The following is a 12,666-nucleotide window of genomic DNA, read 5'->3' as shown; positions in this document are numbered from 1 at the left end:
GTCTGGCCAAAGCGCCAGATATGCAGCCCAGAACATATTCTAAAAAGTTTTTTCTTCAGCGTCTATTTTTGTTAATCAGTTTATGTTGTTCATTATATTCCACAAAAGAGTGAGATCATGTGATATTTATCTTTCTCTCTATGGCTTCTTTCGCTTAGCATGATGCTCAGAGCTGGTTCTCTGGTGCAGGCCATATCCACAGGGTCTGGGGTCTCAGATTCTGGAGGAACTAAGAAGCCACGTCTGCTCTGGGGATGATCCGGCAGTACACCTCTGTGTTTGGGTTGAGTAATTCCTGTCAAAGAAAGAAGCGAGCTCTGAGCCCTGCAGCTTTCTCAGAACACGTGCTGTGTTTCACAGGCACCATGGGGGCTGACTGTGCTGGGGTGTCTGTCCCCAGGCACTTCCCTCCCCTCACCTTCTGTTTTTACTTTTCGCTGCCCTTTCCTGAGCCTGGAAGCACAGCCAGGGCTGGGCTTGGGGCAGGTTCAGGGGCCCCTGGGACCTGCAGGACAGAATGTTCATAACCCAAACTCACCTCGTAGATGGGGCCTGCTGTCCTGGGGTCAGATAGGGGGTTCTGTGCAGGGAGAGAGAGGGCATCAGAGGACAGGGAGGGAGGGTTTTCTCCGCAGGACTGACAGCTCTACCTCCTGAGCATTTGTCTTCACTCCTGTAGCCCAGCACCCAACTTCACCCAATAATGCACCCCCTCACCCTTATTTGCCTGGGACCCTGACTGGTGTTCCCAGTGCCAATTCTGCTCCATGCTGGACTCCAGGGTTCTCTTCAGGCCCAGCGAGGAACCCAGGGCAGACTCAGGATGGGTCAGGGTTGGTCCACCCCTGATTGGGGGTCCCTCTAGACCACACAGGGCTCCCTTTGTGCTGGCTGTTCTGGAGAAGGGGTCTGTGCTATGTTGTGAGGTTGGATCGTGACCCTGCCCTGAGTGTGGGTCACTGAGGCCCTGGGTGAGGGAACAGAAAGGAGATGGACTTACCGGGAAGGCAGAGGTTCCAGAGGGACCCTGGCCTGGGAGCAAAGACAGGAGGAGTTAGCACCTAGGAAGGAGAAAGCTTTGACCTGTTCTCCCAGGAGGGGGTGGTTCTTTAGCTTCCAAGCCAGGGATGAAAGATCACCTCCCAGGGCAAGACCCTCTGGCCATTTCAGGGTCCAGTGAGGGAGAGGTGATGACACAAGACACAGCCTACAGGTCAGATTGACTGGCGAGCCAGGGTCCCCTGTGCAGAGTGGTGATGAGAATCCCCCTTGAAGCCCTGGGAAGGGTCAGAGGCTGAGGGACAAGGGCAGGGGTGGACACTGTGGGGCAGGCCCAGGGGCTCCAGGCTGAACAGACGCTCACCAGGTGTGGCTGCTGGAGGTGGGTGCTCTCGGAGGCCGTGCGGGTCACTGGCCCTGGGAAAGGTCAGACTTACTTGTGAGGGGTGCAGGGGAGCTTTGGTGTCACAACATGGGGCAAGGAGGGTCTCCTTTCCCAGCAGAGGGTGGAGGCCGCTCTCCACTGTTGAGGGGGAACGGGCCCAAGAGAGGGGAACTGAGGCAAGGTCTTAAGGACCCAGGCTGACCTGGGCCCACAGGGAAAGGACCCTCAGGCAGATGGGGGTCTGGGAGGAGTTACCAGGGAAGGGACTGAGCTACCCAGGACAGGAATCTTCCCCGAGGGTCTGACTTAGTGGAAAAGTCAAGGCCTCAGGGGTCAGCAGTGCCAGCCTCATGTAGCATCTGGATGAGTGTGGTGCCTGCTGTGGCCAGACCTGCCCTCCGGCCTATAGAGCTACACTGTGACCAAGGCCTTTCGTGTCTCCATCCACCTGAACTAGAGGCCAAAAGGACACCTTAGGTTCCATTGTCCTCCCATCTCACACATCAGGATTTTAGCTAATAAACTGGCTTCATGGGGGCATTTGAAGCAACCCACTCTATCCAGGCTCTTCCACCCTCAGCTGTGTGGCCTAGGCCAGGATGACTTTCAGACCCTGAGGCAGCCCATCCCCTCACCTGGGAGGATGGACTTAGATAAACAACAGGAGGTGCCTTACTGAGCACTTACTACCTGCCGGCACCCCAGCAGGAGTGTGGAGGGAACCAGGACAATCCTGAGGGCACAGTTCCTTAATCGTGTCTCATTTATAGGTGAGGAAGTTATTGAGGAAACCACCCTGGTCAGCAGCAGGTGAGGGAGAAGCTGGATTGAGGGAGTTAGGGGACTCCATGGGGAAGCTGGGAGGCCACAGGGAGCCGGCCCAGAACCCTCTGAGGAAGGGGTCTTTTTCCTCCTGGCCTGGGCTCTGCTGGGGGTCAGCCTGGGTCAGGGGACAGGATTAGAGTGAGGGTGAAGGAAATGCCATGGTACCTCCTCGTCCTCCTGAGGTACAGGAAATAGCCCAGGGAGGCCCCCAGAGCCACCACGACAAGGACCCCAATCACGCTGCCAACGATGGTCCATCGCTATGGACAGTTTTAGCGGGCACCTTACCTGACAACTCACAGCTGATGAGTAATAAGAATGTGCAGAGTGTTTTCAATGGTCCAGCAGGGTGGGAAATACTCTACTTTCATGTCATCTGATCCTTCCACCCCCACAAGGGACAGGGGTGTTACCCCCATGAGCAAAAACGGAATCAGGGATGGGAGGTGCTTAATAAATTGCTGGAATCACAGAACTGGTGAGTGATAAATGACATTTTCACCAAGTTCTGCTTAACTTTAAAGCTACTGACAGCAACGTTAATAAAAATAACAATAAAAATTGGTACACTGACTGAGTCCTGACTGAGCATGACCCTGGCTGAGGGCTTTAACTCATTAACCTCACAAGAAGTATCCTAACAGCGGATTTTAGGTCCAGCTATTTTATTCCAGTTTAGAGATGAGGAAACTGAGGCTCAGGTGGGTGAGAGCCTTCCCCATGGTCAGACAGCTTAGACTCATAGAACTGAGACAATGACAAGATTAGTCTAATTCTGGTGTCCGTAACCATGTGCTCTATAGGCTCTGAAGGAGGTTCTCACTTCCTCAAGGTGTTCATCCATCTCACCATCCTGCCCATGATATATACAAAGAGCAAGTGAGAGAGGTCAAGGATCACTTACATTGCACATTCAGCCCGAAGGGGTCACTTATACCAGAACTGACGGGGTTGAAGACCTCACACTGATAACCCCCAGCGTCCTCCCTCTTGACGGGGTCTATGGTGAGGGTGCTGTTGTCCTGGGACAGCTTCATCCTGTATGTGAGCAGGAGATTCTGGTTCTTGAAGAGCCACTGGATGGAGATCCCCGTGTCATTTGTGAGGTAGGTGAGGACCACGGCGTCCTTATGCTCTGTGACTGTGGCATTGCTGGCTCGGAGGACTGGCTTTCCCACTGGCTCTGTGGAGAAACAGAGGAGGTGACTGACTGAGAGTGGGCTGTTTCCTCAGAGATCTCAGCCACTCACAGGCCATAGTGATCTGTAAAGGTCACCAGCGGAGGGCTCTGACCTCTGCAGGGTGAGGACCTTTGTTCAAGTGACAGTCTGTAAGGAGAGGGTTATACCTCCCCTCTGCCCTCCAGATCATCTCAGGATGACCCTTGACCTGTCTCCCTGGACATCTGAGGTATTAGCACTGGGAGCCGTAGACGTGTCCAGCATGCTGGCTGATACTTTAACAACTGAGCCACACCAGCTATGGCTACCCATTGACTTTTGTGTGACTATTCCCCAGACCTTTCTGTAGCTTCCTAAATAAGAGGGGGTAAATAATCATACCCCCTCTCTAGCATGGTGGCTATGCATTTTCCTTTTTAAAAGTAATTTATTAGAGAATATAGCCCAGCCAATCTTAATGACCTTAGCACCTGAAGACGTTTCAATCTAAGGGATTTCTCAGTGTGAATAGGACTTTCATTTCCTGGCCTGTGGATTGAATATCAGGGAGAAGGAAATCCCTAGAGAGAAGTAATCATTTTTAATAACAGCTGGTACTCATAGCTTCCTCAGTAAACTACACACTTTGTGGCACTGCTCCTACTGTCCCAGGAATCTACCTACTTGTCAAGTAAGCACCACCATTCACTGCGCTCCATAGGAATGTCACATAGGCTTGTGTCACACAGTGTTGTTCAGGTGGTGACTTCAGAGTCAGGACACAGCTCAGAGGGGTCTCCCCTGTGACTCACTCTCTCCCCATTTCCATGCAGCCTGGTCTGAGGGAGGTTGTGGTGTCGATGTGTGACATGATTCGGCCAGTCAGAAAACAGGCTGCTCATGCCCCATCACTGTGGATCCCAGTCCCACTACAGACGACACAGAGCAGCCAGTCACCAGCTGAGCCCGGAGCAGCGCAGGGAGCAGGGGTCTGTCCTGCTCACCCCTCCTCAGAGGTGGTTTTCTCCTTTAGTTTGGGGCAAAGAGGTGAGCTTGTTCAAAGCCTGGTATGTTCCTTGTAGCACATGGAGCAGGTAGCAGACAGGAGGTGACAGAAGGAAAGTGTTAGTGACCGGAGTAGCAGCTTGACCTTGAGGATGTTTGTTTTCCCCTCTGGGAAGCCCCCTCCCTCCATCACTTGACTCTTTCTGGGGCTAAGAGAGCCCCCTCCTCACGTTCCCAGGCTGCAGCCCAGCTCTGCCATGAGAAATCAGAAGAGCAAGGGAGGAGAGTCTATAGAGATGCAGTGGGAGGGCTCAGGGGAAGACTGTGATTTGCTTGTGTCCATGGCCACAGGATGGGAGACAACACCCGCCAGGCTCTTTTGTGAAAACCAGACAGACCTGCACCCCACAGCCTGGTGCCGATGGTCCAGGGGGCACTTACCATAGACTGTGATAGTCTTGATCGTGGTCCTATTGAAGCCAGTGACAGAATTATGGGTGAGGCAGGTATAGGATCCAGTGTCATTTGCAGTGATGTTGGGTTTGAAGAGCTCCTATGTGGGTTGCTGAGGCCACCCATTGACAAGCCAAGAATACTGTGCAGGCGGGTTAGAAGCCGAGACAATAAAGGCTGAGGTTTGCCCCTAGTAGATAATGAGAGTCATTGGGTCAAATGGTGGGGGCATCTGCACCATTTGGAGAACAGAGAACAAAGCCACACATGATGTAATCATAGGGAAGGGGAAGATCTTGGTCCGTGTAAGGGCCACACTCTTCCTCTGAGCTGGGTCACAGCCTTGATTCAAAAAGTCTCATCCGTAGCCCTCTCTGGTCACTGAGCCTGAGTCTGAAACATTAACCTGTTTGTCCCATGAAAGCTTGTTAACCCTGATCCTCTCCAGACAGGAGCATCCCATCCCCTCTCAGTCTTGGCTCCAGGCCGAGCCTGGCCAGATGTGTCTGGTACAGGAAGTTATGGCCACCCTGGGTGTTGAGAGTGGGGGTCTGTTTACGTGGACCTGAGAGGGATGGATGTAGCCTGGCCTCTGGCAGTATGGATTCAGGTGAACAGCCTGGCCCAGGCAGGGACAGGAGTTACTCACAGACAACATTCAGGGTGAATGGGTCACTGCGGCCGGCCGGCACTCACTGGGTTCCGGGTTTCATACTCATAGGGTCCTGTGTCTTTCCTTATGACAAGGAGTAAAGTGAGAGTCCTGTTGTCCTTGGACAGCTGCAGCCTGGAACTGACCAGGAGACTCTGACTGTTGATCAACCACAGGTAGGTGGTGTCCTGAGTCTGAGGTTCACATGTTAACACAACAGGGTCTTTGTGCTCCTCGGGGGTGGAGTTGTTGCTTGTGATGTTGGGTTTGGGTAACTCTGCTGTGCAGATAACAGAGAGAACATTGCCCATTGAGTCCTCCAAAGGCTTCTTCAATCAGAATTGGTGCCTCTCAGCTAACTTGAGTTCTTTTTTTAAAAAAAATATATATTTTTGATTTTTTACAGAGAGGAAGGGCGAGGGATAGAGAGTTAGAAACATCCATGAGAGAGAAACATTGATCAGCTGCCTCCTGCACACCCGCTACTGGGGATGTGCCCGCAACCAAGATACATGCCCTTGACCGGAATTGAACCTGGGAATCTTCAGTCCACAGGCCGACTCTCTAGCCACTGAGCCAAACTGGTCAGGGCGCTAACTTGAGTTCTTAAAGAAATAAGGCAGATCTGCAGATCACAAGACAAACAAATGCATGAGGATCTGAGCGCTTAGAGATTGCAAGGCCGCCTGCTCTATGTCTGGGAGAAAAAGCGCAGACTTTCTCAGATGTCAGATAACTGTCAGGATTTGATCATAGAGAGACATAGCACTGGGAGTCAGAGACCACCCGGCACCTGTCCTGGTTCCTCACTGACCAGCTGATTGCCTGGCTGATGTTGGTGTCTCTCCTGGATGTGCAGGAGTTGAGTCCCTTCCAGCTGCACCTGGAATGTGCAGGTGCTGAGTCCCCTCCAGTTACACAGACCTACATTGCTGGGTTGAGATGTGTTTCCACTGAAGCCTCACATACCAGAGTTAACCTAGAGATGAGTAATGATGGGCCAGCCCATAGTTGTTAATCCCTAGAAGACTGGGCAGTGTGGCCCTGAACTGGGTGTCTGAGCAGAAACAATACACAGGAGACCAGAAGCAAGTCTAGTGGTCAATTTAGTACCCAGGCTGCAGGGCGACGAGGTGTGGCTGTCTGCCCAGGAGTTCACTGGTGACTGACATGAGACAGTGACCCCAGAAAGAGCAGAGCAGAGTCCAGGAAGGATTTAGAAAAGAGTGAGGGACGGTGGGAGCTGGCTGGTAGTGGCAGCAGAGCCAGGCTCTCTGCCCTTGGTCTTTAATGTCCTTTCTGCCACTGCAGAGGGCAGGGATCCTCCTTCAACACGCAGACAGTAGCACATACAGAAGGGTGGCTTGTGGAGGTGGGGGAGCATGAACTTGCTGATGATATGGCCCTCATGGTCCATTTGTGTTTGGCAGTTATGAGATAGATTTTGAGTTAAATTGTGAAAGAATATGTGAAAATCATTATTCATGCTCCGAAGCTCTAATGCCAGTTTTTGGAGGAATTTCTGTCTAGTGAGCACAAAGGTCATAGACCAAGTTCTTCTGTCCAACCAGATCACATTGTGACCAAAGGAAGATGCCACAGTGGATTTGAAATATGGGACCCCCTGGGATAGAGAGGAGTCCTGCTAAGAGAACAGAAGTGACCAGGGGCCGAGTCCAAGTGTCTCTGCTATATTAAGGGAGGGATGACACCAAATTTGTAGAAAGGACATATGCCATGTTAGTAAAGTTAGGAAGAAGGTCCCTCCCTGTTTCTATGGACAGTCAGGCAGATGGGGAGGAGCCCCGCCTCCAACAGGCCTGTGGCATACGTTCTTCCTTGTCTTTCTAACTCAGGAAACAACTGGAGTTTAGTCAAATTCATTCAAATCGGGCAGCATCTGAGAGAAAGGAGAGTGGCTGGTGGATCTCATAGTCTGAGAGGACCCCACCCTGTGGTCAAGGTGTCATCACGAGGACACATGGCTCCTTAAGGGGGCTTCAGGAACAGGTGGTCAGGGGGATGGACATCGCTCTCAGCACCTGTAGGGACAGGGAACAGGTGTGGCTAAAACCTTTAGGACTCTGCATCCAGGTTCCAATCTCTCTAGTGATTATGCATCATTCATTCATTCATTCATTCTGTCATCATTCACCATCATTCCTTCCCTCCTTCATAAAAGAACAAGTGAGTGCTGGTCCCTGAGCTGGTAGCAGGTGCAGGGTGGAGAGTGAGAAGGCAAAGTCCTTTCCTTCATAGCTAGTGGGAGTGGCACCACCACATCAGGAAACAAATAAGTTTTCAAGCACCATTATTTTGTCATGGAGGGGATCTGTCTTCACTGGCTAAAGTGAAGTGAGGAACAGTGAGGGTGTAACAATCATGTCACTTTCCTTCCAATTCCTGTCTCTCAATGATCTAACTTCACCCCATGGAGAATGAACTTCCCTGGACCTCCAGATGGCATCACCCTGCTCCTCTGGGTAGCCCCTGGGGATTCAAGATCTGACTCATAATCTGAATCTTGAAACAGTGGAGACAAGCTTGCATGGTCCTGTCTGGTTAGTCCTAGACACTGGAGTTGCTACAGTGTAGCTCCCATGCATTGAGCGTGGTGGAGGCCATGTTGGAGCCAAACCCTGGTGTGATAGAGGTTGGTGATATCTGAGAAAACTGGCAGTGATAGGATACTTGACCTCAAGCTCAGTATAGACGAGATACTGACTTAAATGGCCACTGCCATTATTTGCCTCCATAAGAGAGAATTCCTGGGCTGACCCCTGGTGGACAAGGAGCTGTCAGGAGCATCTTCTATCCTCCGTTCCTTCCTGGATACCTGACCTCCCTCCGGAGTCTCCTAATGATACAGGGTATTTTGTTTATCTGTGCTCTCCTGACACCGCCTTAGGTGAAGGAATAGGTTCTGTCTCTGAAATGATTGGTTCTTGGGCTGAGCCCTGGCTGGTGAGCAGGAGTAGAGCCACAGCTCCCACCCAGCCCTTTCAGGAGGTCAAACCCAACCTGACACAGGCTCCCCAGGTTCCCTGGAGTCAGGAGGCCTGGGACAGGGGTCTGGGAGGGGTTCCCAGGCTGAGCTTCTCTGTGAGGATTTTAGGGTCTCCTCAGGCCAGACCCTGACCAAGCTCTGCAGGGTCTTTCTCAGTGTCATGGTCATGGGGTGGGGGCTAGGGCCTGGACTGAGATTCTCCTGAGTCTCCCTCTGCTGAGTCACTCCCGTCAGCCTTCTCTCTTGGAGAATATCTGCAGGGCTGGAATCTGGGAAGGGAACTCTAATCTTAGGAAGTTTGTTTCCACTCTATGTGTCCTGCACTAAATGCCCAAACCCAACCTGGAACATGGTGCAGAGGAGGATGGAGACAGAGTCCATGGCTGTCAGTCCTGTGTGTGAAGTAGAGTTCACCCCACCTGACACCCAGAGGTCAGAGAGAAATCACTTACGGTATACATGAAGCTGTCCAGTTACTTGTTTGTTCTGTAAATCTTTCACTGTGGCTTGTAGGGTGTAGTATCCTGTATCCTTCAGGGTGACATTCTGGAATAGGAGGGATCCATTGGGGTATATTGTCTCTCTACCACTGCTTTCAGGCCCGAGGGTAGTTGTTTGAGTGTCTATTGTATATGATCCGATTTGACGGCTGCTGTCCACACTTTCCCCTTTGTACCAGGCATAGCCGAATAGATCCCCAGGCAGGTTGTGGACACGGAGAAGCACATCCTTCCCTTCGGCGGCATTGGGCGGCACTGACTCAATAGTGAGCTGGGCAGTGGTGGGCAGGCTCCAGAGGGTTAGGAGTGAGGCTAGCAGGGAAGAGAGAAATTGATCAAGATTTGGAGCTCTGTATTGGGAAGGAGAAATGATGCTTTGGGTCTTCAGCTGGTCTCTTCCTTGTGTGTGTGTGTGTGTGTGTGTGTGTTTGTGTCTCCTGTGGTCAAGTTCAGCAGTGTGGCCACTAATACTTCAACACCCCTGCTCTTATTTCCTCTGTTTTGAATACTGTTACCCAGGTGTCTGTCCTCAGACTTCTGCTGATACTCAAGAGTGTCCTTTGGAGACCCCTTCCCTGATCACCTCCTCTAAAGACCTCTGTCTTCACTTTCTGACCTGTACCTGGGCTGTTCCCTGCATGGCACTTGTGGGTACCTGACATCACATCTAGATCTTTCCTTGTCTGCCTCCTCTCCATAGAACATGAGGTTCATGGGGGCAAGGGCTTGTCTATATTGTTGTACCCCAGTGCCTGCAACAGGCTTTAAGTACCTGTGGGTGAATGAGTGAGTGTTGAAGGATCCTGCACCACTTGGGATGTAACTTCCAATTTCTGAGTTTGGTGGTGAGGACACTGTTTAGTGCCCCTGGTTAAATTTCCTATCTCCTCACATAAATTGTTATTTTCAAAAGTTTTCAGCATTCAGCTCTCAGTGATAAGTAAATTGGGAAATGAGAAGCCATTGAGGTTTTCCTGCCCCTCATGGTTTCCTCATCATTTTCTTGTTGCCGAGTCCCCTCCCCCATCCTACTCTGCTCCCCTGTCTTCTCCCCTCAAGGCCAAACAGAAGCCTGCCCCCTACACCTTGTTTTCTCTGACAGCCTGTGATCCCCAGGAGTCCCCAGCTAGCCTCTGCCTCTCCTCCTCCCATCCACCACCAGGTAGTTGTCCCCTCTCACTAGCCAGCAGGAGCCCCTTCCAGGGGACAAGTCCTCTGTGGGCTGGGGCTGAAGGGGGCTCCATGGTGTCTGTTGCCTGCTCTGTCCCTCCCTCTATGGGAAGAGCTTGGATTCCAGAAATGATCACAAGCACCACTGTCTTGATGAATGAAATGTGCTGTTCCTCCTCCCAGTGCACTGAGCCTCCTCCTGGGCCAAGATCACTTCCCTGGTCACATGGGCCATGGGCGGGGTCTGTACCCAGGTTCTTCCCCGCCCTCTCGTTATTCTTGCCTCCCCTTTTTCTTTCCTCTACATTTGCATTCCCTGTAACCGCTGAGGCTTCTACCTTCTTCCCCAGTGACTTCTCTCCATACACACACACACACACACACACACACACACACACACACACCCCTTCTTGTGTAGTAGGCAGTTAGTCCTGAGCAGAATAGGACAATAGGCCAGTAGGGAAGGTCACTAGAATGGAAAGCCCTGGGTACCTAGCAATGTGCAAAACTGGACTGGATAACCTTTCCTCCCCAAGCATATCCTGGTTTTGCAGTTTAGACCCTCTGACCTTTCATATCACTGGTCATGTGGTTCAGGCCCTCCCCTGGCCTTTCCTCCCTTGGCATGTTCTTAGTCATGTGGGTTAGATGCCCTTAGAGGGGAAGAAACCAGAGGACCTAGAATGACCCTTCAGCATTAAGCCCCCAGGACATTGAGGTTCCGACTGGCATCAAATACCTCTAGACCTCAGTTGTGTTATAGCTGCAGGCCCAGAAAAGCAGCAAAATCAGAGTCAGGACAGCTGACATCAGGATCTACTGCATTGACTGATGATCTTCAACCCTAAAGGACACACCTGGAAAGCTGATAAATATTTTATTGGAATCCTCCCCTGAGACCTCCAGACAACTACTCTCAAGAAATACGCCCCAGTGTGGCTCTTTCTCTCTGCAACACATCGTGGCTGTCCCCACTCCTTCTTTCCTAAAGGCTCTTATATTTGTTCTTTGTCCTAAGCTCCATGAGTCCTTCTTTTGCTTCAGTAACTATTTTCCTGAGTCCATTTTTTCTATAGCTCACTTCTCCTACCTCTGTGACTTTCTAAATAAACTCTCTCTTATAATTTGAGGTCTTGACTCTGAATTCTTCTCTTAACTGAACTCAACAACAGAGGTTGCTGAACTGAGAACATATCTAACTCTGCAGGTTAACCCCTGGTTCCATGCCACTGCTCACAATTGGACAAGCAGAAGCTTGGGGTATACATATCCAGGGCGTCTCCCACAGCTCTGTGTGGAGTGCACAGTAGCCTTCCCACCACCTTCCCTCATCCCCATTTGGCTCTTATCTTCAGAGCAGAAACCTGGGGTGACATCAGGAATTCTGGTCACAGGGATGCCACCCTGTTGTGTATCGTATTGTCTATGGAACTTTCTAAAGATTCAATGCCCAGGGGACATCTTAGAAATGCTGCTTTGGCAGCTGCCCAGCTGTAGTGGATCTCCAGCCAGAATGAGACCCCAGTGATGTGGGGACGGGAACTCCCCTCCCCATCTCCTGTGCATAGAGAGGGACTGCAGGTCCTGCTAAAAATGCAGATTCTGACTCATGTGGATGAAAGGGGCCACATGTTAACCTGACAAGCTCATGGAAGGCCTGCATGGCGGTCTTGCAAACTCACAGACCTAAAGTAATCACAAAAGATGGTCTGAAATTAAACTTTAACTAAAAGCAGTTATGGTGGGTAGTTATATCCTACGTTGGTATTTTCACTGACAAGATCGACCGTTATTTTAACTGAGCCTATCTTCTGTCTTTTTGCATCTATGATGACATATCCTTGAAATGTCAGGGTAACTTGTAACTTCCCTTTTTCCCGGATGATTGGGGCACAACCTAAGGTTCCTGGGCACCAGGACAGATACCACAAATCCCTTCATTGTTATTGTTATCATGTTAGTTTCTGACTATTAATTACCCTGCACCTTCTAAGTATGTGTCTATCATTTTACTTTTTAATCCAATCCCAGAGGATTCCCCACTTTGTTTTTTCCCGCCTCTCTAATCTTTCACCAATGGATTTCATGTAACCCACCTAGGCCCCTCCTGTGATTGCAATTGATAAAAGTCGATGAAAAAACCACTAGTCTCTGGACACTATCCCAATTCGTTGAGATACTGCTTCCCAGAAATTGTCGACATTTTGGCTTAAATAAACTCACACAAATTCTTTACAGGTTTGAATGTCTTTATATTAACATTACTTGGCATATTCGTGGCAGCATTGCAAAGAAACTCACCCAGGCCCTTCCAGCAGACCCAGACCCGGTGCTAGGATCCAGCAAAGAGCCCATTGAGCCCGCTGGCTCCCCACCCAGTGAGTTGTCTCTTGGTCCAGGACCTTCCTTTGCTTTTGGTAGAGGGTCCAACTTTATTTGAGCTGCTCTTAGAAATTCCTAGAGGTGGCACTAAAGGATAGGAGTTGAAACCTGTGGCAGGTTTTGGTTTT

The 12,666-nt window shown here is 50.7% G+C and overlaps 1 long non-coding RNA gene and 1 pseudogene across 1 annotated transcript; both read right to left on the bottom strand.

Annotated features, from left to right (window-relative positions):
- Nucleotides 1-999: 999 nt before the first annotated feature.
- LOC107183387 lies at nt 1,000-2,452 on the bottom strand. Its single transcript, XR_001514178.1, has 3 exons — nt 2,375-2,452; nt 1,364-1,416; nt 1,000-1,032 (listed from the first exon to the last, which is right to left on the bottom strand). It is a non-coding gene; the product is annotated as an uncharacterized LOC107183387 (long non-coding RNA).
- Nucleotides 2,453-3,105: 653 nt separating this feature from the next.
- LOC102766826 lies at nt 3,106-10,230 on the bottom strand (annotated as a pseudogene).
- Between the last annotated feature and the right edge of the window lie 2,436 nt (nt 10,231-12,666).

Source organism: Myotis davidii, unplaced genomic scaffold (assembly GCF_000327345.1).
Source record: "Myotis davidii unplaced genomic scaffold, ASM32734v1 scaffold6200, whole genome shotgun sequence".
Classification (NCBI taxonomy): Eukaryota; Metazoa; Chordata; class Mammalia; order Chiroptera; family Vespertilionidae; genus Myotis; species Myotis davidii.
This window is presented reverse-complemented; position numbering and strand designations above follow the sequence as displayed.